This window comes from Mustela nivalis (genome assembly GCF_964662115.1).
Source record: "Mustela nivalis genome assembly, chromosome: 2".
In the NCBI taxonomy this organism is placed as follows: domain Eukaryota; kingdom Metazoa; phylum Chordata; class Mammalia; order Carnivora; family Mustelidae; genus Mustela; species Mustela nivalis.
This window is the reverse complement of record NC_139021.1, coordinates 139,977,286-140,001,044: the sequence shown is the minus strand read 5'-3', so window position 1 is coordinate 140,001,044 and position 23,759 is coordinate 139,977,286. Positions and strand designations below refer to the sequence as shown.

The 23,759-nt window shown below is 42.4% G+C and overlaps 1 long non-coding RNA gene across 2 annotated transcripts; it reads right to left on the bottom strand.

The window, feature by feature from the left end:
• Nucleotides 1–4,161: 4,161 nt before the first annotated feature.
• On the bottom strand, nt 4,162–23,222 carry LOC309858210. Of its 2 annotated transcripts, XR_014308104.1 has the most exons (5): nt 22,875–23,222; nt 16,751–16,950; nt 13,449–13,968; nt 12,595–12,688; nt 4,162–4,283 (listed from the first exon to the last, which is right to left on the bottom strand). It is a non-coding gene; the product is annotated as an uncharacterized lncRNA (long non-coding RNA). The 2 variants fall into 2 exon arrangements; XR_014308105.1 differs by lacking the exon at nt 4,162–4,283 and having other exon boundaries at nt 11,457–12,688.
• Between the last annotated feature and the right edge of the window lie 537 nt (nt 23,223–23,759).

Below are 23,759 nucleotides of genomic sequence, written 5' to 3'. Positions count from 1 at the left end.
AAAAATCAACAAAACAAAATAAGAGATTATATATCACATTATAAAATCATAAAGGGAGAAGACATCAAAGTAGAGAGTAGAAAGGAAATGTAAAAGCAAGAGAGAAATGTGAAAATCTGTGAGCTGTAAAGGTCACCAAGCCAAATGACTAGATGACGAAGAGACAGACAAACAACAATAAAAGAAGAGGTGGTAAAGGAAACAGAATAAATGGAAAAACTAGACGAGACCACATCCCAATGATGAATTAAATGAATGCAAAGGCCTTAAAGAAAAGAGAGGTAGGGGCACCTGGGTGGCTCAGTAGGTTGAGCCTCCACCTTCAGCTCAGGTCACCATCTCAGGGTCCTGGGATCGAGCCCTGCATCTGCCTCTCTGCTCATCGGGGAGCCTGCTTCCCCCCCATCTCTCTCTGCCTGACTCTCCGCGTACCTGTGATCTCTGTCTGTCAAATAAATTGTCTGTCAACTAAATTGACTGGCGTTACCCTTCCTTTTCAAACAGAAGCAGAAATAAAATCTTTAAAAAAAAAAAAAAAGAAGAAAAGAAAAGAGAGGTAAAGAATTGAGAGAATTGAAAGGAAATTATAACTGGAAAGTTTTCTGAGCACAGGAAAAGACAGAAATGAGCTAAAACAGCAAAATGAGTGGAAGAAGGGGCACCTGAGTGTTTGGGTTGGCTAAGCGTCCCACTCTTGATCTCAGCTCTGGTCTCCATCTCAAGATTGTGAGTTCAAGCCCTGCATTGGGCTCCATGCTGGGTGTGGAGCCTACTAAGGAAGAAAGAAAGAAAAGAAAGGAAGGAAGGAAGGAAGGAAGGAAGGAAGAAAGAAAGAAAGAAAGAAAGAAAGAAAGAAAGAAAGAAAGAAAGAAAGAAAGAAAACACAAGTGGAAACAAAGCTGTGATGACAAGACCACACAGGCTATTGACAAAGGAAAAGAGAGCCACTCATGAAAACGACAGGTGCCGAGTGAAAGTGAGCTACAGGTAAAGGATGGAAAGCAGCGAGAATATTAATAGTAGAATATTAAATTAGTAGGCCCCTTTATGGGCCATGCAGACTCCTAAACAACTTACCTGTGATAATTCGTTGAATCTTCAAGAGAAAGTTGCTGTTTTTGTTCCCACTTTACGTAAAGGTGAGGACGTGGAAACGCGGGTGGTCCAAACATAATCCCAAGGTCATCCATCTAGTAAAGGGACAGAGCTGAGATTCAGCCCAGGAAGCCCGGACTCCAGATTCAGCTCTCCTAACATTGTGCCGTGACACCTCATAAGGAGGAGCGACTGTGGGATAAAATCGGAAAAATCAAAATTTAAAAAAACCCAGAAGACGATGGAGAGATGTGGGTGAGAAAAGGAAGCCTGAAAGCGATGAAGACAAGATATGCAATGTGGAAAGAAGAGAAAGCAAGGAAGAAAAAGAATGAGAGAAAAAAGAAAACTAGAAGGCAAATAAATGATGAAAAACGGAGAGGACGCATACGGGGAAGAGGAGAACATCATGACGGTGAGCCTCAAGGAGAGATGGGAGGTCTTTTCATTCCGTGTGGGAGCCAAGATGGAAGTGACCCACCTGAAGAAGTTGGCCGCCTCTCCCCCACACGCAGGTGGGATGCAAACCTTGAAAAAGGAAGAAATAAAAATATCCTCAATGAGGAGATGACTAAATTGACTGGCGTTACCCTTCCTTTTCAAACAGAAGCAGAAAACATGAGATAGAACATATGTACATCTGATAGAACAACGTTTATTAATTCATTTAAATGCCTAACATGTCACTGATACTTGATTCTACAAAGAATTATTATGTGAGAATTTGCAAAAGGCAAATGAAAAGCGTTTTGAAGATGCCTACTTTACGGTGAATGATTACGGACCACAGTCAGCAGATCACTTAACTCCTAAGCCTCCTTGTTTCCAGCATGACAGCACGTAAGTCACAATTCAAAGACCAGGATTTGTTCATCTTTATTTATAGACTATGATTTTTGATTGCCAGACACTCAGATCCAGTGGTGTACTGGTAAACCAGCTCTTTGAAGTAAAAAGTACTCACTGGTAGTGTTTGCTGATTTCCATGATTTTAAACTGCAAATGGTTTAACAACGGAATTGCAAAATTCCTGAATATGTTCTCAAGAGCTACTATGAGCCAACTCCCTAAAACACTGCTGCGTTAAAAAAAAAAAAAAAAATAGTATCATGAATTTCCAGCTTTTTTTTTCCCTTTCTGAGCTCATGGAAAAGCATTTGTGGCAGAGATGTTGTGACACCAACCACTTTAATGTACAAATATGCCCAAGGGTGACTACGTGATTATTGAATGTTTGAGTACATTTAAAAAAAGAAATCATCTGACCTAAAAGCATTCTTCAAAGTCTTCATCTATGAGGGCAAAGACTTTTTCAGGCTAAGTGTATGCTACTCATATGCATGATAGCTCCAAAAATATGCACTGACTTTCACTAATGTGAGAAAAATAATGTATTAAGCGCTGGCTACTTCCTTGCGCTCGTTACCAGAAGTCGTGTGGCCTCAGCAAAGCCATTAAGACAAATAGCCTCCCTATAAAATTAAACTCACCTGACAAATTGTTAAGAGAATTATCTGCACCAGGTCAAGACCTCATCCTCCCTGTAGAAGATATTGAGGCCTCAAAACTTAATCCCATCTGCTCAGAACACCAGCCTCTAGTCACATAATATACACTTGAATTTTGCTTCTCAGATAGAAAATCTTTGATCGATACTTTGATCTAACCCACTGTATCCTCCCTCACAGTTTAACCAATGAATAGGTGTCCTGATGCTTCTTCCTCTCCCTCCTCATCTATAACCTTTGGTTTTGTAAATGTCTGCATGTCTTCCCTCCACCTGCATTATCTCCTCCTGGTGATAGGATTACAAAATAGGAAGTGTGTTTTGTTCAAAGTCTTCTCTGATAAGATCTCTAGAAACTGTGAGGCAGTAAGTAATGAACAATACACCCGACAGGACACAGATTCATTCCATTTTCCCCTCTCTGCATTTAGAGTCAACTCTTAACAAGGAAGCTATTGGGAACCCAATACCTAACTTTGAAACAATGGTCCACAACATAATTGTTGACAAACAATGAAACGCTATCATTGCTTCCTTAATCCTGGAATCAGTCTAGGGATGCATTTCTGGGTGTTTTCTACGGAAAATCTCATAACTCATGATAAGGCTTCGATGATAAAGACACCAATATCTGTGGATCTGCTGTTATGTCCTGGGCATTGTGCACAAATGTACATCAGTTCTCTAGACTGATTACTGCAGATATTATCAGAAAAGAAGCTTTAAACACAAGTGGAAACTTGGAAGCAATGAATACATTGGAGAGCACCATTGCAGAGTAAATGTCATCCCACACTGCTTCCTGGACATTCTCTCCTCAACATCAATTCAAATGAACCCAGCACCACTCAACCCACCAATCACCACATGTTGCCACAGAATACTTTTATTACTAGGATTTCAGTAAATGCTATCTCTGTCACCTGGAACATGAGCATAAAGAGAAAGAAATATTGTTCTTCCCTGTATGCCCTCAAACTGAGGTCCCCATAGTCAAAGGCATATTGATATTATAACATTGAATACAATATCCTGATCTCTGAATTTTCCCCTAGAAAGTTGCTTTGAGATATTCGTTAGCAGTTGGAACACAGCCTCTCTGATATAATTGTGCTTTTTCCAGGTATCTCTTTGAAAACTGGATAAATGCAGATTATTTCCACTTCCATGTTGATCTTGCCATTCAAAATATTTCAGTATGGGATTTGGGCTATTTGTCCTCTGATAGCTACACCATTCTAGCAGTTCTGTCCAATTAATGCTTGGGGGCAGCCTTTCATTCTTAGGTATGATGTAAACTGTGGGCTTGTCATATACGGTCTTTATTATGTTGAGGTAAATTCCTTCTACATATAATTTGTTGAGAGTCTTTATCATGAAATGATGTTGTATTTTTTCAAGGGTAACATGTATTGTCAAAAAACCCACAAAAACAATTATTGTTAAATTTTTGTCAAATGCATTTATTGAGATGATCATTTGATTTTTTTTCTTAATTCTGTTAGTATACTACATGACACTTACTGAATTGGTACGTTGAACCATCCTTGCATCCCAAGAATAAATCTCAACTGATTGTGGCATATGATCCTTTTAATATGTTGTTCAACCGGGTTTGCTGGTATTTTGTTGAGGGGCACCACAGTATCATGAGACTTATCTCTGGAAGCTTGACGAAATTCTGACAATAAATATTATAGACAAATTACCTTGTGCTTCTGCCAGGAGGAGGACAAAAGAAACCATTTTTTAAATACAACAGAGTATCCTGTTCTTCTTAACAAAACTTACACTCAGGAAGAACTAGTTAATCAGACTTAGCCTGCTGAGATCCTATCAGAACTGAACCTGACCTGGTAAGAGGTGAACACCTAACTTCCGCCAGCTCTAGCCCTCCATGTGAGAGAAGCCTACCCATCTTCTCCCACCTACAATAGACAAAAGAATCCAAGAAACAATTGTGAATCCCACAGTCCAGAGGCATAGTCTTATAAAAAGATTAAGTCCTACAACGGGGATGGAACTAGAGAGTATTATGCTTAGCGAAATAAGTCAATTGGAGAAAGACAACTATCAAATGATCTCCCTGATATGAGGAAGTGGAGATGCAACGTGGGAGGCTTGGGGGGTAGAAAAAGAATAAATGAAACAAGATGGGATTGGAAGGGAGACAAACCATAAGAGACTCTTGAAACAAGAGATTCACAAAACAAACTGAAGATTGCTGGGGGTCGGGGGATTGGGAGAGGGTGGTGGGGTTGTGGACATTGGGAAGGGTATGTACTATGGTGAGTGCTGTGAAGTGTGGAAACCTGGCGATTCACAGACCTGTACCCTTGGGGCTAATAATACATTATATGTTTATTAAAATAAAATTAAAAGATTAAGTCCTAATCATAGAACGATAGAATGCTTCCCCTTGGCCCACACCTCACTACCATATTACTAAAAGTCTAGTAAAGCAATTCCTTTTACCCAGCACACGATGCCTGGCTACCAAGAAAAACTTACATATTTTATGTTCTTTTTGTGGAATCTTAAAAAGATGAACTCATGGAAAGAGAGAGGAGATTGGTAGTTGCCCAGGACTGGAGTCGGTGGTGGGCTTGGGGGCAATGAGGAGATATCCATCAAAAGGAATAAATTTCAGTTATAAGGTGAGTATGTTCTAGGTATCTAATATACAGCATGCTGACTACAATAATACTGTATTGTATACATGAAATTTGCTAAAACAGTATCTTAAATGTTCTCACCACAAAAAAAATGGTAATTACATGAGGTGATGGATGTGTTAACTAACTGTATTCTGATAATCGTTTCCCAATGAATATATATATATAGAATCATCACATTGTACACTATAAATTTACACAATGTTGTATGTCAATTACATCTCAATAAAGCTGGGAAAAATTACAAGACATACAACAAAAGAAAGAGAGAAAACACAATTTGAAGAGACAGAGTAAGCATCAAAACCAGACTTGACAGGGATATCGGAATATCAAACCCAGACTTTAAAACAGCTGTGATTAATATTATAAGGACTCTAACTGATATAGTAGATAGCATGCCAGAACAGATGGGTGAAGTAAACAGAGACAGGGAATAACTAGAAAGAACCAAAAATAAATGCTACTGATGAAAAAACTATAATGGAAATGAAGAATGCTTTTGATCAATGCTTTTTGGTAGACCAAAAACAGTATCTCTGAGCTAGAGGATAACTTGAAAGCTAATAAAGGAATACTTTTAAAAAAATATCGGCCTACGGGGGCACCTGGGTGGCTCAGTCGGTTAAGCTTCTGCCTTCAGCTCTCAGGTCATGATCCCAGGGTCCTGGGATCAAGCACCTCAGCTCAGTGGGAAGCCTGCCTCTGTCTCTCCCACTCCCCTCTGCTTGTTCTCTCTCTCTCTCTCTGCCAAGTAAATAAATAAAATATTTAAAAATAAATTAATAATTAATCAATTAATTTAGCTAATAAATTTAATTTAAAATAAAATAATTTATTAAAAATAAATTTATTAATAAATTAATATTAATACATAAAATATTTTAAAATAAATTAATTAAATTTAAAAATTTAAAAATTTAACCTCTGCCTACAAATCTGATAACCTAGATGAAGCTGACAAATTTCTTTAAAGACACCATGCGCTAAAACTCCCATAAGAAGAAATGAACCAAAAAAGGTAGAGGAGGACATCAGCAAGATAGTGAACTAGGAAGTCTCAATGTGCATCTCTCCCCCAACAACAGCAACAACATTTTTAATAAAATAACTAACTGAGAGGCACCTGGGTGGCTCAGTGGGTTAAAGCCTCTGCGTTCTGTTCAGGTCATGATTCCAGGGTCCAAGGATCCAGCCCCACATCAGGCTCTCTGCTGAGAGAGAGAGAGCCTGCTTCTCCCTCTCTCTCTGCCTGCCTCTCTGCCTACTTGTGATCCCTGTCTGTCAAATAAATAAATAAAATCTTAAAAAAAAAAAACTGAGATAAGTCAGTTGGAGAAAGACAAGTGCCATATGATTTCATTCATATGTGGAATTTAAGAAACAAAACAAAGGAAACAAGAGACAAACAAAAGACAGATTTTTAACTATAGAGAACAAATTGGTGGTTCCCAGACGGTTGGTGGGTGGGGGATGGGTGACATGATTCGTAAAAGGGAGCTAAGAGCACACTTATCATGATGTGCACTGAGTAATGTATAAGATTGTACATCTGAATGTATATTAATCACCTGAAACTAATATAATTCTGCATGTTAATTATACTGGAACTAAAATTTTTCTTTATTTTAATAAATAAAATGAGGAAAAATAAAAATAAATAAATGTCCCCAAAAATAGCTCAGAGAAAGCTCTGGACTTTAAAAAGCAGCCAAAGGCCTGGAGACCTCAAAAGTTGAAAAGAGCCACATTGAAGACTATGGGAAGTGCATTAACCTGTATCTTCCTATTCGCCAGTCAAGAGCAGCTTGGAACCACAAGGGATCCCCTAAGAGGAGTGTCATTGCAGGGGGAGAAAGAGAGCAGGAGAACCCCGGAGAGCCTCACTGCTGTGGACACGTGCAGGCTTTGCTACCCAGGTATTTCACAGTCTGCTGCAGTGCTGCTCCCAGCTGGTGGAACGGCCTGAGTCCCCGCCACTGTGTCTACTTCCACATGCTGGGGCTGTCACTTGGGGTGAGGCTTGCTCCCAGAAGTCCCAGTTGCCACTGTGCCCCACTCTCCGGGATCAAAATACCACAGCCCCTCAGACAGGAGCAGCCTCTGGCCTGCACCCACCCACTGGATCTCAGGTTGCAGCTCTGAACTGTCATTCTGAGGACTGGCCAGCTGTTGCCCTGAGCCCTTTCCCCTGGGTCCTGGGTCATGGCTCCGACTCATCATTGCCACTGTTCCCCTGAGCTCCATGATGCACTCAGGTTGCCGCCCTGACAGGTCATCACCTAGGAGCAATGCCACTGCCCTGAGCCTGCAGAACCCCAGGTGACGACTCTGGACCATCACTGCCTGAGAGCACTGCCAGCACTGAGCCCAACTCCTCAGGTCCCCGCTCATGGCCCTGACTCCTTATTGCTGGTTGGGGCCAGAGTCCCAGAACATGGCTCTGAACTGTCCTTGCCTTCCTGTGTGGCCACTGCTGCGTCCTACCCACGTGTCGACTCATGGTTTTGAACTGTTACCGCTCTGATTCCAGGTCCCCAAACTTGGCTTTAGTGAACCACCTCTACCATCAGAGCATACTGCCGCCGACTCATGACTACCCCTTGGGGCCAGATTTGAGACTTTGACCTACCATCCCCAGGCTGTGCTGCCAGGGTACTCTACCCCCTAGGTCCAAGCCATGACTGCAGCTCGTCAGGCCCGGGCCAATGCTGCTGCCTTCCCCCCAGCCCCACCAGCCGAAGCCACTTCACCCTGCAGATAAAAGAGCAGGAGAACCCAAGAAGCCTTCACCTCTGAGGACCCCAGCAACATTACTTACCAAGGTCACCTGCATGACCTCTGCAATGTCAGCCCCAGGAGATTTCTTCTATCTGTCCAACAGCAAATGCCACTGGTGAAGCCACCACCATGCCCTCCCAGGAGCCAGAGACACTGCATCCCACCAGCATCCACAGAACCACCTCCGGGTGGAAGTTTTTCCCCACAGAAACCAGTCTGAAAAGGCCGAAGGACATGACTGTGCAGAGCCATCAATGCAAAACCAGCAGAGACACGAAATGCAAGGAAACATGATGCCACCACATCACCGTAATTGTCAAGTAACTGACCCCAAAGAAATGGAGAGCTTTAAGTTATCTGAAATTTTTTTTTGTTAATAATTATTTTAATTAACTCCATGAGATTCAAGAGAACACAACTCAGTGAACTCAGGGAAACAATAACATGGTTGGCGGGACCCTCGTGCACCCTTGGTGGCAATATAAACTGGCCCGCCACCGCAGGGGGACAGGACAGATGGGGCGTAAGGATCCACGTCTGAAACTAATAGATGCATAAGTCCTGGCGAACTAATAGAGTACAGAGACCACAGACAACACAGCTCCACTGCAAACACTCCGCTTGCTAAGAGATTCCATTTCAGCTGCTCCCACTACTAGAGGAAATGCCAATGATGTGACGTGATGAGGTATGAGCTAATGTGACAACGCAGTCACACCGCAGTATAAATGTATCAACTCCATGTGTTGTACACTTAAACTTACACAACGTTACATGTCAATTTTATCTCAATTTTTAAAATTATCCTTATTTTCTATTTTCTCCTTTCTTTTGAAGTGATCGTTTCTAGACTATGTTGGTGTATAGCAGGGTGTGTGTGGTTCTACTTTTGTACAACAAAAATATCCTTGAAAAAATATTACTTCATTGTGTTATCAAATTGCATTCTGCTCCATTGTACAACTTTTCAGCCTTTCGCTTTCTCTTTTTTGCACTGGAAGGTGTTAGAATGAGGTCAGGACACACAGATCTAATTCATAGCTTATATCTGCAAACACACCAGTGTCACACTACTACAAACAGCCATGCAATGGATATCCTTCATAGCATGTCTAGGTACCTATTAGACACTAAAACACAAGGGTCAGACTATTCCAACCCCAGTATTTATCATCGAAGTACAACCAGCATAAGTTATTGTGCCTAATATGAACTGTACGTTCATTAATTATCTGGAAATCAAAACAGACACACGTGTGGTACAAATGTGTCTGAAAAGGTTCTATATAACAATTTGACAACATTGATACCATGCCATTAGTTTTATTTTTAAATCATTTCCCAGGATGATTCTGTTTCCCTTATGTGATTCTCAGGATTTGTCAGAGATGGGAGCTCTTAGGATCACTAGTCACCTTCCCAGATTTGCAACATACATGTAGAAGGAGTTCTACAGGTTATGAAAATGGATCTGATATTTGCCAACTGAAATAATTTAAGTTTTGTATAGAGTGTGAGACAGCTGTCTCCTTGATTCTTTTCCATGAAGATGTCTAAGGTCTTCGAATACCATTTCTTGTAAAGCCTATACTTCTTCTTTTTTTAAATGAAACTGCCTTTGCTTTTTTTTTTTTTTTAAGATTTCATCTATTTATTTATTTGACAGAGTGAGGGAGAAAGAGAGAGAGAGAGAGGGAGGTAGAGAGAGAGAGAGAAAGAGAGAGCACAAGCTAGGTGAGGGGCAGAGGGATTTAGCAGGCTCTCCACTAAGCAGGGAGCCTGACACAGGACTTAATCCTATTCTAAGCATTCTTTGCAGAAAATGTGAAAAACATTCATAAATAAATTGTTTACCCTCCCAAGGAGATCTGTTGTTGAACGGCAGTATGGCTGGTGGGTTCTTACCCAGGTCTGGGGGGTGAGTCCCAACTCTCCCGCCAAACCTAAAGGATGCTCTGACCTTCTTCCCCCAAGTCTAAGATCCAGCTAGATCATAAACCAGAAAATCCAGTTCCTGCTCCAGAGGCAAAACAGTGGCTTCTGGCACCCAAGTCTCCGCCCCACTTCAACAGGTGTTCACAGGAGGCACCTGACAACTCCAGGGACCTGGACCTGACCCAGAGCCAGAACTTGACACTTCTGGTCCCCATCTCTCAGGCACAGCAGTGAGAGAGGGACAGGACTCCCTTGTTGAGTCCCCGTGCTACACTCCACACACCGGCTGGATGGAGTGTTCTTGCAGAAGAAAGCCCCACAAGCCCCAGCCTGGAGTCTGACCCCAAACTTGCACCAGCTCCTGGCTGGACGCCTTTGTCGCAAGGGCACACACATGGATGCACGCACGTGGGAGTCTGAGAAGGGCGGCGGGGACCTCAAGGGAGCAGGTGCCTTTTGATAGCCCTGCGGGGAGCAGGATTCACCGCTCAAGGCTGAATCGAGAGGCTCCTCTGAGCTGGTCCACAGGGACGTCCACCCACCCAGACCCGACTCCTGGCACCCTCCTTGGCCTGGGGAAGTCCTGTCCACAGGGAAATACAAGCTCCATACATACTACCTGGGTTTTTCCAAACCTCTGACAAAGAAGAAAAATAAAAGTACAAATTTGAACTGCAAAATGCAAAATACATTACTCTACTACTTATGCTCTACGCATAAAGAGGATGTTTCCAATGACTTTATGGCAATAAATTTGAAAATTCAGGTGAGATGGATATTGAGGGGGAAATTTAACTTGCCAAAAATAGCTCAAGGAGAAATGGTTGTCCTATAATCATTTAAACATACAATTAGTAGACCAAACTCTCCTGATAAAGAAAACATCAGACCAAACTGATTCATTAGGAAATTCATTTAATAAAGGGATAACTTTTTACACAAGATTTTAAATGATGAGTGGTGGCCTACATAAATCATTCCAGAGCTATCTTAACATGATCCAAACCCCTAAAGATAGTGTCACTAAAGAAAATTATTAGAGGCCTTCTCCTTCATGAACAGATGTCATGATCTTACTAAAAATATTAGCAACCAAAAAAAAAATTAGCATCTTTAATCCAGAAATACATAAGGATACCTCATAACCTAACTGGGTTATTCCAAGAACACAAACATTCTTTTTTTTTTTTAAGATTTATTTATTTATTTGATAGACATAAATCACAAGGAGGCAGAGAGGCAGGCAGAGAGAGGAGGAAGCAGGCTCCCTGCTGAGCAGAGAGCCCGATGCGGGACTCGATCCCAGGACCCTGGGATCATGACCTGAGCTGAAGGCAGAGGCCTCAACCCACTGAGCCACCCAGGTGTCCCAAACATTCTTTTAATATAAGAAAAATCTATCTAAATCCCTACATGAACAGGTTACAGGATTAGAAACTATATTGTGGTAATCAATGAAAAAAGGGAATTGAAATTTTCAAAATCTGTACAGGAGGAAATAAACTGAGCCAATCAGAAGTAAATGGATTCCTTTGGCAGAAACTGATAATACATAATATAGTAAATATCATACTGAGTGTGAAATGGGAAATGTAGACAATGACGCTACCCCTGGCTGTAACTCAGTATATATAGGCTATGCATCATAATATAAAAGGTATTTTCCTCCTCGCCTATTGCAACTCTCCATGATTCAGTGAATATAAACCTAGCCCATGTTTTTGTTCTTGCTGCTTATATGTGTACCCAAGAATAACCAATGCTATTTATTGATGAAGCTCTTATTTCATTTTTATAAACATCATGCTATAAAAATTAGGCAACTTGATTTTTCACTGAACACTGTATACCAGAACTCTCAACTAGACAGTTCTGGTCTATTATTTTGAATTGTGCAGGATTATTACTTTATGTGATATTTATTCGGGGGCTATGTTGTGTAAGTACATGCAAGTTTCTTTAAAGGATACATCCTGTAGCAGACTTGCCAAACATCTACAACTTCAATAGGAATATTAACTAGGAATATTTCCTAGTGGCTGTGCAAAGTGACTATGCAAATCATACTCATCACAGCTGCTAATTCCCCACCTACTCTCAGTCTGATCTGTAGTAACAGATGGGAGATATTTGCAAAATGAAATAGATCTGCATGTCGGATTGCCTTGAAAAAGACGTAGGAGACATGCTTTATTCTGCAATTAATAGGACAGGATTTGGGTTAAAAATCTAAAATACGTTAAAACACATTACACAGTGTAGGGGAAAGCATAGGAGACTGACAGCAAATGCTCCAAAATGTTTGAGAAATGATTCTGTACCCTAATGCTCAAAATTATGAAAAACATTTCAAAGTTGGAAGTTCACAGAGACCAGGCTAGTCCTCAAAAACACTGGTTTAACAACACAGCTTTTAAATACTCAACTGGGTACTCTCAGATCTTGTGAGATCTTGTTGGTGCCCATCCACACTCTAAATCAATTCCCAGGCAGCAGCTCTCGGCCAAGAGGACCAGTGAGGGCTGCCTGCCAGCTAGGGTACAGGATCACCCTGGGGCTCTTCAGAGCTCTGCTTCCAGTGCCTCCCTCAATTGGTCTCACCTGAGGGGCTGCCTCCTCGTTGACCAAGCTGACATTGTTGGGATGGCCTTTGTAGTCAGGGCTCCAGCAAAGACATGTGGCTGCTGCCCTGCTTCTGTGAGTAGAGAGATGTGCTGCAGCAGCCTTGCAGGCTAACCCAACGGCAACCTCCACTCCCACAACCCTCCCCGCCCCAGCAAAGTGCAGGGGAGGGTTCTTTGTATCCTCATAATTCTTGAAGGCTATCTTGTCTCTGAGGTGGGGGGAGGGAACGATATCTAGGGCAGATGCTGTGTTAAGAGCCTCTTTTTACTGAAGCCCAAACTGTTGCTCATTGACACCTGTGTTCTCCCTGTTGGCTGGTTTTCTACTCCAGACTCTAGTCCAGCTTTTCTCCAAGGCACTATGAACTGCACAGCCAGGGGCTGAGCCCTGGGGGACACTGCCACCCTACTAGGAGGACCATCAAGCTCATGGAGCTACCCTGAACACAGGGCTTAGGCTCAGGCTCTAGAGAGGCCTTTGCCTTGGGCTGCTGTGTGGATGGATGACCACGGGATGATGACCTATGGCTGTTCTTTTCTGAAGCTTAGAACCATTTTCTGGAGCCACATCCTTGGTCCCAGTGGTGGACCTTTGCAGACCCATCAGCCCAAAGCTGCTGCCTTCTCCTGCTCACTGTGTGTTAGCAGAGACCTGACCACTACTGGTTTGAAAACCTCCGCCCTGCTGTTGTGACTGAAGGAAGGGCACCTGCTGCCCCGAATCCCCAGGATTCAGATGCACAATCAGCTGATCCTGGAACACAATGTGTCTTGATTCCTCTGAAGCCAAGGCTGCTGTAGAGGATAGCAAGTAGCCATTCTGCTGCTGACCTTGATACAGTGGGTAAGGACAGCAGGCCTGCTGCTGCTGCCACCTCTCCTCTTGCTGACTATGAACTTGTGGCAGAATGGAGGCCCTCGAGTTCCAGCTCTGCCCAGTGCTGGGCTCATGCTTCTCAAAATACTGCATGGAAGCAGAAGGTTGAAGACAGATCACTGATCCGTAGCTGTAAGATGAAAAATTGGGATACAATCTGCTCCCTGTGTCATCCGGATACTCCGAAGCACAGCTCAGTTCTTTTTTAATGCCTGGGACCCCAGTGTCCCCCGAACCATCTTGTTGACTGGGAACCCATTGTGTCTCAGGAGAGAAATAGTCCGTGCCTCCTAGAAGAGCCTTCAGGGTAGAGGAGCAGGTCTGCTCCAGGGCCCCGATGGGAGACTCTGCCTGGGGGTTCTGGAGGCTTCCATGTGAATGACCCTGGATAGGGAACGCATGCAGTTTCCTAGCAGCGGATATTCTCTGTCTCTCTTTCAGAGGCAGGCGGGCTCTTCTGTTCTGGAACCAGTTCTAAAGAGAAAAGAAACTCATGATTTATCAGGTTGGCTTATCTGGTATCATTGCACGGTGCATTTCCATAAGGTGGGAGAGATCATAGTTCGGCCTCATCTCAGTGTCTCGTCAGTGACTCTCCTCCTGACCTTAAGTGAGAGGTAGGAAATAAAGGCCTTCTTTCCTGGGCTGCACTTGTGGTGATGAAGCCATGCAGCATAGTTCCAAATGCCCAACCACCTCACTCCTGTCCGTGCAAACCTTTCCAAATCCGCCCCCAACCTGTTGGCAGCCTCCTCTGCCTTTAGACAGAACTCACTCCCAGCTGTTCCCCAAGCACACTGAATTTTCCCCACACCACAAGTGTTTTGGGGTTTTTTTTGGTTTTTTGGTTTTGCTTTTCAAGTAGGCTCCATGCCCAGGGGTGGAGCCCCATGTGCAGCTCAAACTCTGGACTCTGAGATCAAGACCTGAGCTGAGACCAAGAGTCGAATGCTTAACCAAGCCACCCAAGTGCTGCCACCATACAACTTACTTTTACTCAAGCTGCCACACCAGAATGAACTCATGACTCCACATGTTCTAAATCGTGTTTCGAAATTTGTTTTCTGAGGCTACACATAGGCAAGAGCTTGTCTCATAACTTGACTGTGTACTTGATGTGACCTTATGTATTCTACTTAGGACTTCCAGTCTCTTTTTTTTTTTCCTCCCTAAAGTAAGTTATACACGCCAACCATCATCCCTAGGACTTTGTGGGGGTGGGTTGGAAATGATGCAATGCTTTCTGAGACAATCCATTCTAATAAGCCATGGTTGTGGTAGGTCAGTTAGTCCTGTAGCATGGGTAACAGTGTCTGAGGGGGGCCTTTGGCCATTTGCACACTCCGGAATCCCTTCTGTCTCCAAGTTCAGGAATGCTTGAGGCCATTAGTAGCACTGAAGCTGGAAGGATCTCCGATTCACTCGTGATGATTGCTTAAAACAAAACTCTATGCGCAGTGAATCTGACACCTCCAAACACTCATTCTGGCAACTGCCCAACATTGATAATTTTACAGAAAGCAGAGTTGCAAGAGTCAGTTTGTCAGATGTCATAGGGCCAATTAGAAGATCATCTCATGAAGACTCAACCAAAAAGCAAGTGTGCTCACTTCCTCTAATGTAACAGCTTCCTAAGATCCTCCCCCAAGCCATGTTTGCTTCCAGATCACATCACAGACATTTCTCTCTAAGCGTGTGCACCCAATTCTAATTTGAACACTCATGTGTGAACTTCCTATTATGAATCCTCTTATAAAACTATCCCTCAGCCAAGTATGGACAATGAATACATTTTTAAAATAAAGATTAAAAAGCAGTTTGAGAGCACCTGGGTGACTCAGTGAGTTAAAGCCTCTGCCCTATGATCTCAGGGTCCTGGGATAGAGCCCCACATCGGGCTCTCTGCTCGGCAGGGAGCCTGTTTCCTCCTCTCTCTCTCTCTGCCTGCCTCTCTGCCTACTTGTGATCTCTGTCAAATAAATAAATAAAATCTTTTAAAAAAACCAAAAAGATAGTTTGAACTTGAGAAACCCAAGTCATGGATCCAGAAATGTAAAAACACAATATTAAAAAAAAAAAAAAAGAAAGAAAAGAGGAAAACATGGCCTAAGAATGTTTATGTATCTGACCACCCGGTTCTTTCCTGGTTATTACTTATTCAGATTTTCTACTTATTTGTATGGAATCGCTGGTTTGTATTTTCCTCACAATGTTTCTAGTTCATGAAACTTTTACAGTTGAACATCATTACTCCATTATATTTGCCTGTACTTTGTATCCTTCAAAGCTACTTAGGTCTTCCTGTTGTCGAGCAACCAATCAATCAAGTGATTTATGGACAATAATGGAAGAGAAATATGATAATTGTGTGTATAAAAATATCACAATTCTAATAATTTCATACAGCTGATGATTCACCAATGGTTTCCAAAATTGTAGCTGAGATTTGGTTCATGATGGGGCACATGGCAGGCTCAGTCAGATGAGCACGTGACTCTTGAGGTGGGAGTCCTGAGTTTTTGAGCCCCATGTTGGGTGTAGAGCCTACTTAAATAAATAAAACTTATAAAGGATATTGGCTCATGCAACAAATAGTTGTGAAGCAACCACTAAAGCTGTGAGGTCTAAAACTGTAAAAAAAATAAAAATAAAATAAAATAAATAAATAAAGCTGTGAGGTATTGTGCCAGTTGGGGGGACCCTATCAAGTCCTTTCTCCTGCACTTCAGACCTGTATGTCCCAACTGTTCACTTCCCATCTCTGGAGGTTTAATTGGCAAACCAAACATCGTGTGCCTATAGTGAAACTCCTAGTGCTTCTGTCTGTCATAAAACCTCCATTCCTGGGCCTTCCCTATATTAAATGCAACTTCAATCTTCAATTTGCTTAAGCCAACATTTTGGAGCCCTCTTTATTGCATACGCTATGAGACAGAATGCAGAACTCTCTTAGCAAACAATCATGAGTCTTTCCATCTTGTCTGTACTACAACCAATGGCCTGGTCCAAACCACCATTGTCCTCCTGATTTGAGATAATTGCAATATGTTCTTGACTGGTTTCTGCTTCCAAACTTGCCTCACCAGTGTCAGATTTTTCCAGGAAATGGAGAACATATTCATACCCACACTGAGATGAATAAGAAAAGTGACCCAAATGTCAATACTTTGTCCCATGTGATGAAATACTATTAAGCTTTTTCTTAATTTCTTGCATTCCCCATATTGTCTACAAAAACTTTGAAAATTTTACTTACATCAATCGCATATATTTGACAACACAGTTGTTCAGCCAGTTTTTTTCGAATGATAAAATCAGGGTAAGGAGTTTCTTCAAATACGTGATTAAGTAGGCACAATTCATCCTTAGTGAATTTACGTCTTGGTTTTCTGTTTATTCTTCTCCCTGTTGTTTCTTTTACTTTGTTATGATCTACGTTCGGGAATCCTGAAAAGCCTATAAATGGAAAACAAAAGCATTGGGGGAATACTGATGGTATCTAGAGGGGGAAAAAAGGATCATTCACTAACTAACGATTCATAAAATAAAATTTTTAGAAAGTAAAGCCGCACCTCATACCTATCTATAAGATTGCTAATGAGTTAAATGCTTATCTTTGAGCCAGGATATGGAAGAGTTTCTTTAGCCCAAGAGTCACACACTATAGGGGAAAAGATAGATGAGAAAATGTTCAGCCTCATTAGTAACTGAAGAAATACAAAATAAGTCAGCTCACACCCATGCAATAATGGGTGTGATATAATAATCTACCCACAATGTAGATGTATGGGGGTGGGGTGGGGGAAGGAAAACAAAGATTAAATAGGAAATCTGCATTTCCATGTTGGTACACTTCGTTGAAAACTGTTCAGAGACATGGAGGACATTATAAAATGATAAAGGGTCAATTCACCAAGGAGCTAAAACAATTTTCAATATTTATGAACCAAACCTCAGAACTTCCAAATATATGTAGTGACCATTGACAAAAATTGAAGGAAGAAACAGGAAACACGATAACAACAGACTTCGATGTCCCAGTTTCAATAACGGATAAAACAACCAAACAAAAGGACAACAAAGAAACAGGGGTCTTGAACACCACTATAAGCTAGTGGGACATGACAATCCAGAACACTCTATCTAACAGCAGAACATACGTCCTTCTCAAGCACACAAATAGCATTCTCTGGACCACAATGTCAGACAACAAAATAAGTCTTAAATTCAGTAACATTGGAATCACACTCCTCCCCACTCCCAATCATAATGGAATGAAACTAGAAATCAATCTCAGAACGTAAACTGGAAAACCCACAAATCTGAAAACTAATCAATAAATTCAAACAACCAAAGGGTTAAAGAAGCCACAGTGAAATGAGAAAATATCTTAAGACAAATGAAAAATGTAACACCAAAATTTATGGGATGCAATGATAGCATTGCTAAAAGAGAAGTTTACAGTTCTAAACAAGCACATTTAAAAAGATCTGAAATGAACAATCTAGCTTTATACCTCAAGAGACTAGAAGAACTAAATCCAAACTCAGAAGATAAAGGATCTAATGAAGATGAGAGCAGAGATAATGAAATAGAAAAAAAAAAATTGAAAAGCAACAAAACAGTTGTTTTTCTTTTGAAAGGATCAACAAAGTTGATAAATGTTTCCCTAGATTAACCAAGGAAAAAAAATAAACTCAGAAATGAGGCCACTACAATCAATGTCATGAAAATAAAAATGTCTGTAAGAGAATACCATGAACAAATGTTTACACCAACAAATTGGATAACCTAGAAGACATGGATAGACTTCTGGAAACACAACTTACTGAGACTGAGAAACACTGCTGAAGCAAATGAAACAAGATACAACAAACAGGTATATCTATGTTCATGGATTGGACACCTAACTACTGGTAAAATGTCTGTACTATCCAAAGTGATTTTTTTAAAAGGTTTTATGTATTTATTTGATAGAGAACACAAGAGCACCAGCAAGGGGGAGTGGCAGAGGGAGAAGCAGGCTCCCCACTGAGCAGAGAGCCCTATTTGGGGCTCGATCCCAGGACCCTGGGAATCATGACCCAAGCTAAAGGCAGATGCTTACCCGACAGAACCTTCCAGGTGCTCCTATCCAAAGTGGATATACAGATTCAAAGCATCAACCCCTCTCCAATAGTATTTTTTTTTTTGTGGAAATAGAAAAATTCATTCTAAGATTCATTTGGAATCTCAGACCCTGAATAGCCAAAACAGCCTTGAAAAAGAGCAATTTGGAGATCTCACACCTTCTGATTTCAGAATTTACCACGAAGCTAGAGTAATAAGAAGTGTGGTACAGACATAAAGATGGAGAGGTAGACCAGTGGAATCGAATAGAGAGCCCAAAAATAAACCTCACATATATGGTGAAACAGTTTTTGACAAGGGTGCCCAGACCATTCAAGGGGAAGGGATAGTCTCCTCAACAAATGGGGTTGGGAAATTGGATATCCACCTGCCAAAAAAATCGAACTTGGGACTCTTACCTTACATCATATACAAACATTCAAAAACAGATCAAGCACCCCAACAGAACTAAAATAGAAAACTCCTAGGAGAAAACAGGGGCAAAATCTCATGACATTGGATTTGGCAATCATTTGTTAGGACATCAGAAGCACAGGCAACAAGAGGAAAAAAAAAATCAGACTCCATCAAAAATTTAAATTATGTATCAAAAGATAGTCAACAGATTGAAAAGATAACCTAAGGAATGGGAGGAAATATCTGCAGATCATATCTAATAAAGGGTTAATATCCAGCATACATAAATAACTCCTACAACTCAAGATTAAAACAAATGTGATTTAAAAGGGCAAAGGACTTGAATAAATATTTCTTCAAAGATACACAAATGGCTACAGGCATATGAAAAGATGTTTAATTTTACTAATCACTAGAGAAGCACAAATCAAACCCTTAAAAGAAAACTTTCATCATAGTTTGTCTCTGCCCAACATGTGTCTTTCATTTTTTTAAAGGATTTATTTATTTAAGAGAGAGTGTGCGCTGAGTGAGCAGGGGGAGGGCAGAGGGAATGGGAGACAAGTAGACTCCCCACTGAGCAGGGAGCCCAAGGCAGGGCTGGTTCTCAGGACTCTGAGGTCATGACCTGAGCCAAACTCAAGAGCCAGAGGCTTAAACAACTGAGCCAGCCAGGCGCCCCACAATATGTGCCCTTTAAACTGTTGAGCACAGTTTCTACTTTCTACCAGACCCAGTTTATGCTTCTGAATTCCTGAACTCACAAGAAAGTTCTTTTTCTTCCTTCTCACCTTCATTGTTTCTTTCCCAGGTGAAAACATGGCACATGTATTATTAAGAGCAAGGCTAATTTGCGATGACATGGATGGAACTAGAGGGTATTATGCTCAGTGAAGTAAGTCAATCAGAGGGGCGCCTGGGTGGCTCAGTGGGTTAAAGCCTCTGCCTTCAGTTCGGGTCCTTAACCCCGGGGTCCTGGGATCGAGCCCCATATCAGGTTCTCTGCTCAGCGGGGGGCCTGCTTCCTCCTCTCTCTCTCTCTCTCTCTCTGCCTGCCTCTCTGCCTACTTGTGCTCTGTCAAATAAATAAATAAAATCTTTAAAAAAATAATAAGTCAATCAGAGAAAGACAATTATCATATGATCTCCCTGATATGAGGAAGTGGAGATGCAATGTGGGGGGTTTGGGGGTAGGAAAAGAATAAATGAAACAAGATGGGATCGGGAGGGAGAAAAACCATAAGAGACTCTTAATCTCACAAAACAAACTGAGGGTTGGGGTGGGGTGGGGGGAGTAGGGAGAGGGTGGTGGGGTTATGGACATTGGGGAGGGTATGTGCTATGGTGAGTATGCTATGCTACTGTGAAGTGTGTAAACCTGGTGATTCACAGACCTGTACCCCTGGGGCTAATAATACATTGTATGTTAATAAAACTTTTTTTTTTTAATTATTAAAAAAAAAAAAAAAGACCAAGGCTAATTCTCAGAGAAGCCCCTGGCATTTGGGATCAATGCTTTCTGAAAAAGGGACTCCTACCCTGCCTCATGGAAGCACTGTCTCCCACCTACAAGGTTGCCAGTGGCTCCCTCTAGTCAGAGAACAAAAAACTACCCCCACACACTTCCAAATACTTGAGGCCCTAGGGTACTCAAGTCCTTCCTAACTGCTCCTGGATGAGTTACTGGACCTCTTTTGTGTCCCCATACCTCCACGTCACAGGGCGTAAGCAGATCTATAGCATGGAGCCATGAAGAAAAAATTAGATGTACAATTCATCCAAAGCATTTTGAATAAATCCCGGCTCATATTAAGAACACCATAACTGTTGGCCCTTTTCTTCCAGAAACTCATATAGACTATAGGGGAATGGTGCGACCATGTTGAATTCCAGAACACCCATTACCCAGAGCCAAAGATGTTAACTGACTGGAAGCAGGAGAGGAAGGAAGGCCACAACAGAGCATTCTGGAGGCTGATTCCTAGCCCTGAGTCTCCATCCCTATCAACACAGCAGATGTCAAAAAAGCCCCAGGCTTCCCTAACCTGGTCTGAAATAATCCCAAGAAGGCCTACAAAGGCCACGGATGGCTTAAATTGAAAAATTACCCTGGAATTTCCAAATCCAACCTTCTTTGTTAAGAGCCCCTCCCTGCTGTGCAAGTGAAGAGACAGATGCAGAGTCTGTCTGCAGGGAGGGCATCGTCCAGGGAGAACAACTCACAGCCCGGGTGTAACACGCAGACACTTCCACTTGTGGGAGTGAAGACTAGAGTGGAGGCTATAGAAAAAAAAAAAAATCCAGGGAACAAAGCAGGTCTTGAAAACACTACTAATGATGGTAATTTTCTTCCTGTTTCCTGTGTTTCCTCAGAAGAGTATTAAAAGGAGGGCAGTACGGAGTGACCCCTGCAAAACCTGGAAGCTAATGAACCCCCAGCAATGTTGTTCATTTCCTCTGTGCTGAGCCCAATCCTACAAATCAACAGAAAGGGCCAGAAGGAATCAGGGAAAGAAGCCCTCATTTCTCGTTTTTCATAAAATCCATCTCTCTGGACCAAAACTTTCCTGGTTTTGGGTGATGATGAGCGTATCATTTCACCCCTTGAGATAGTGCTCTCCCAAGAATTATTTGCTCCCGGTGTCATAATTCCTATTTAGGGTGCTAGGGAAGTTATTATGCACCTCTTTTACCTCGGGAAGTAACAGAAGTTGGAAGACAGTAAGGGTGTTGCCCAAGAGCATGAGCAAAAAGAGGCAAAGGCTGAAGGTTGAATCTGGCTTTCACAGCAGACACACAGGCTGGGCTCCGCAAACCCCAGGGCCTCGGATGATAAGGAGCAAGATGGATTCCCACATTAACCCGGTCCAAGTTAGCCTAAGCCCAAAGGGCAATTTCCTTCATGGGAAATATAAACAAAATAGTTGAGCTCCGAAATTTTATTTAAATCTTTGATCCACGGCTGCTGGGAGGAGGAAGCTGGTGTAAAGTAAAAGGAAGCACTCTTTTTAAAATCTCCCATCACTTTCCTACCCCACTGCCCTTGAGACGAGAGTCAAGGATCTCCAGTTTGAGGGCTTGTTCGGAGCTACTAGCAGGGGAGCCCACCTACTGGTACAGCCTTCACCGAAGAAGGGTCCTCCTCCATTGGGGAAGGCTGACCCCTCCAAAGGAATGCGCAGCTTAGGGAGGGAGGCAGATGAGTGTTTAAGGGAGGAAGGGGCACAGGCCTGGCATCCAGATCAGCCAAGAATCAAGCCTGGTGATCAGTGGGGTAAGAAATGTCACAGCAGGATCACTCTCACATCCATAATCTTCCGCCTGAGCCTCTGGTGTGAGACTCCAAGTTCTGCAGGGTTTAGGAACACACAACACTAACAACGGACCAAGAGAGCACTCTGTTCCACGGCAAAATGGTACTCAGGGCCTTTGGTTAGGGAGACCATCTGGAGATGGCCAAGACTGGGGGCAGTGGATAGGGGTAGATCTGGTTTGAGGTTTGACCACATTCCCTACCCCCTGCCGCTCACCACCAATCTATTTAAAGACTTCCCAGCGTCTCTGAAAGGCAAATGGGCACATTCATTAAAAATAAAAACTCAGGGTCACCTGGGTGGCTCAGTTGGTTAAGTGACTGCCTTCGGCTCTGGTCATGATCCCAGAGTCCGAGCCTGCTTCTCCCTCTGACCCTCTCCCCTCTCATAGTCTCTGCTCTCTCTCCTCTCTCACATAAATAAATAAAATCTTTTTTAAAAAAATTAGCAAAAAATAAAAACTCAGTAAAAGTAGCAAGTAAGCAGACTTTTTTTGTATCATCACAGACCCTTAGAAGCAGGGCTCTGGAGTCCACCTACCTGTGCTCTGAGGCTGATGGCTCACGGGGCAGGGCTGAAGGCTACCGTCCTCCCAGGCCACACTCTGCATCTTTGGCTGCTCTCCTGACGCTGGGCTGAGGGCCATTTCTACAGCAGTTTCATGGAAGGCTCCACATCCTACCGGCACTGCAGCTGGGCCACCACAGCCTTCGGGATCACTCTGATGCAGTTTTGCCTCTGAGACAGAGATGATGATGGGACCCGTGGACTCCTGGATCCACCAGTGGGTATCTGAGAGGCCTCTGACAGATGACTCACACGTCACTCACTAGAGTACCACGCAAAAGACACAAGGTGCAGCTGAACAGAACACAGAGCCTTCTCGCCTCCTGTTAAGTGTTCATCTAGAAAAAGAAATCAAAGTCAAGATCCCCATATTTTCTGAAGCTACTTTCTCAAAGAACAGGAAGGTCAATCAAGTCTCTCCTACATCCCAAGCTTGCAAAGTTCCCAATGATTTCTGAACTTCACAGAATATCAGATGCTTTCTTTGTGAAGTAGGAAAAACTAAAATCCCAGTGCCACTTCATTTTCTTCCAGGATAGCTCTTTGGACTTAGGCCATTTTTTAAACTCTTTATCCCATTAACTTTTCACCATACATGAAAATTAAGAGAGAAGAGTCTGAAGAACCCGGCGATCCCGTCACTCAACTCTGCGATCTAGCAACACGGCCTATCTCATCTCACGAAACTACCCCTTCCACTGGTCTCAACAGCCCCTCCTTATTCCGAAGTGAAGCCTAAACATACTGTTCCACCCTGAAATACTTCTGTACACCTAAAATATAAGAAATCTTTCTCCAAGACCAGTTCCTTATTGTCTGTTATTGATTAAGGTTGGGTCTTTTTTTCCCTAAATCTCC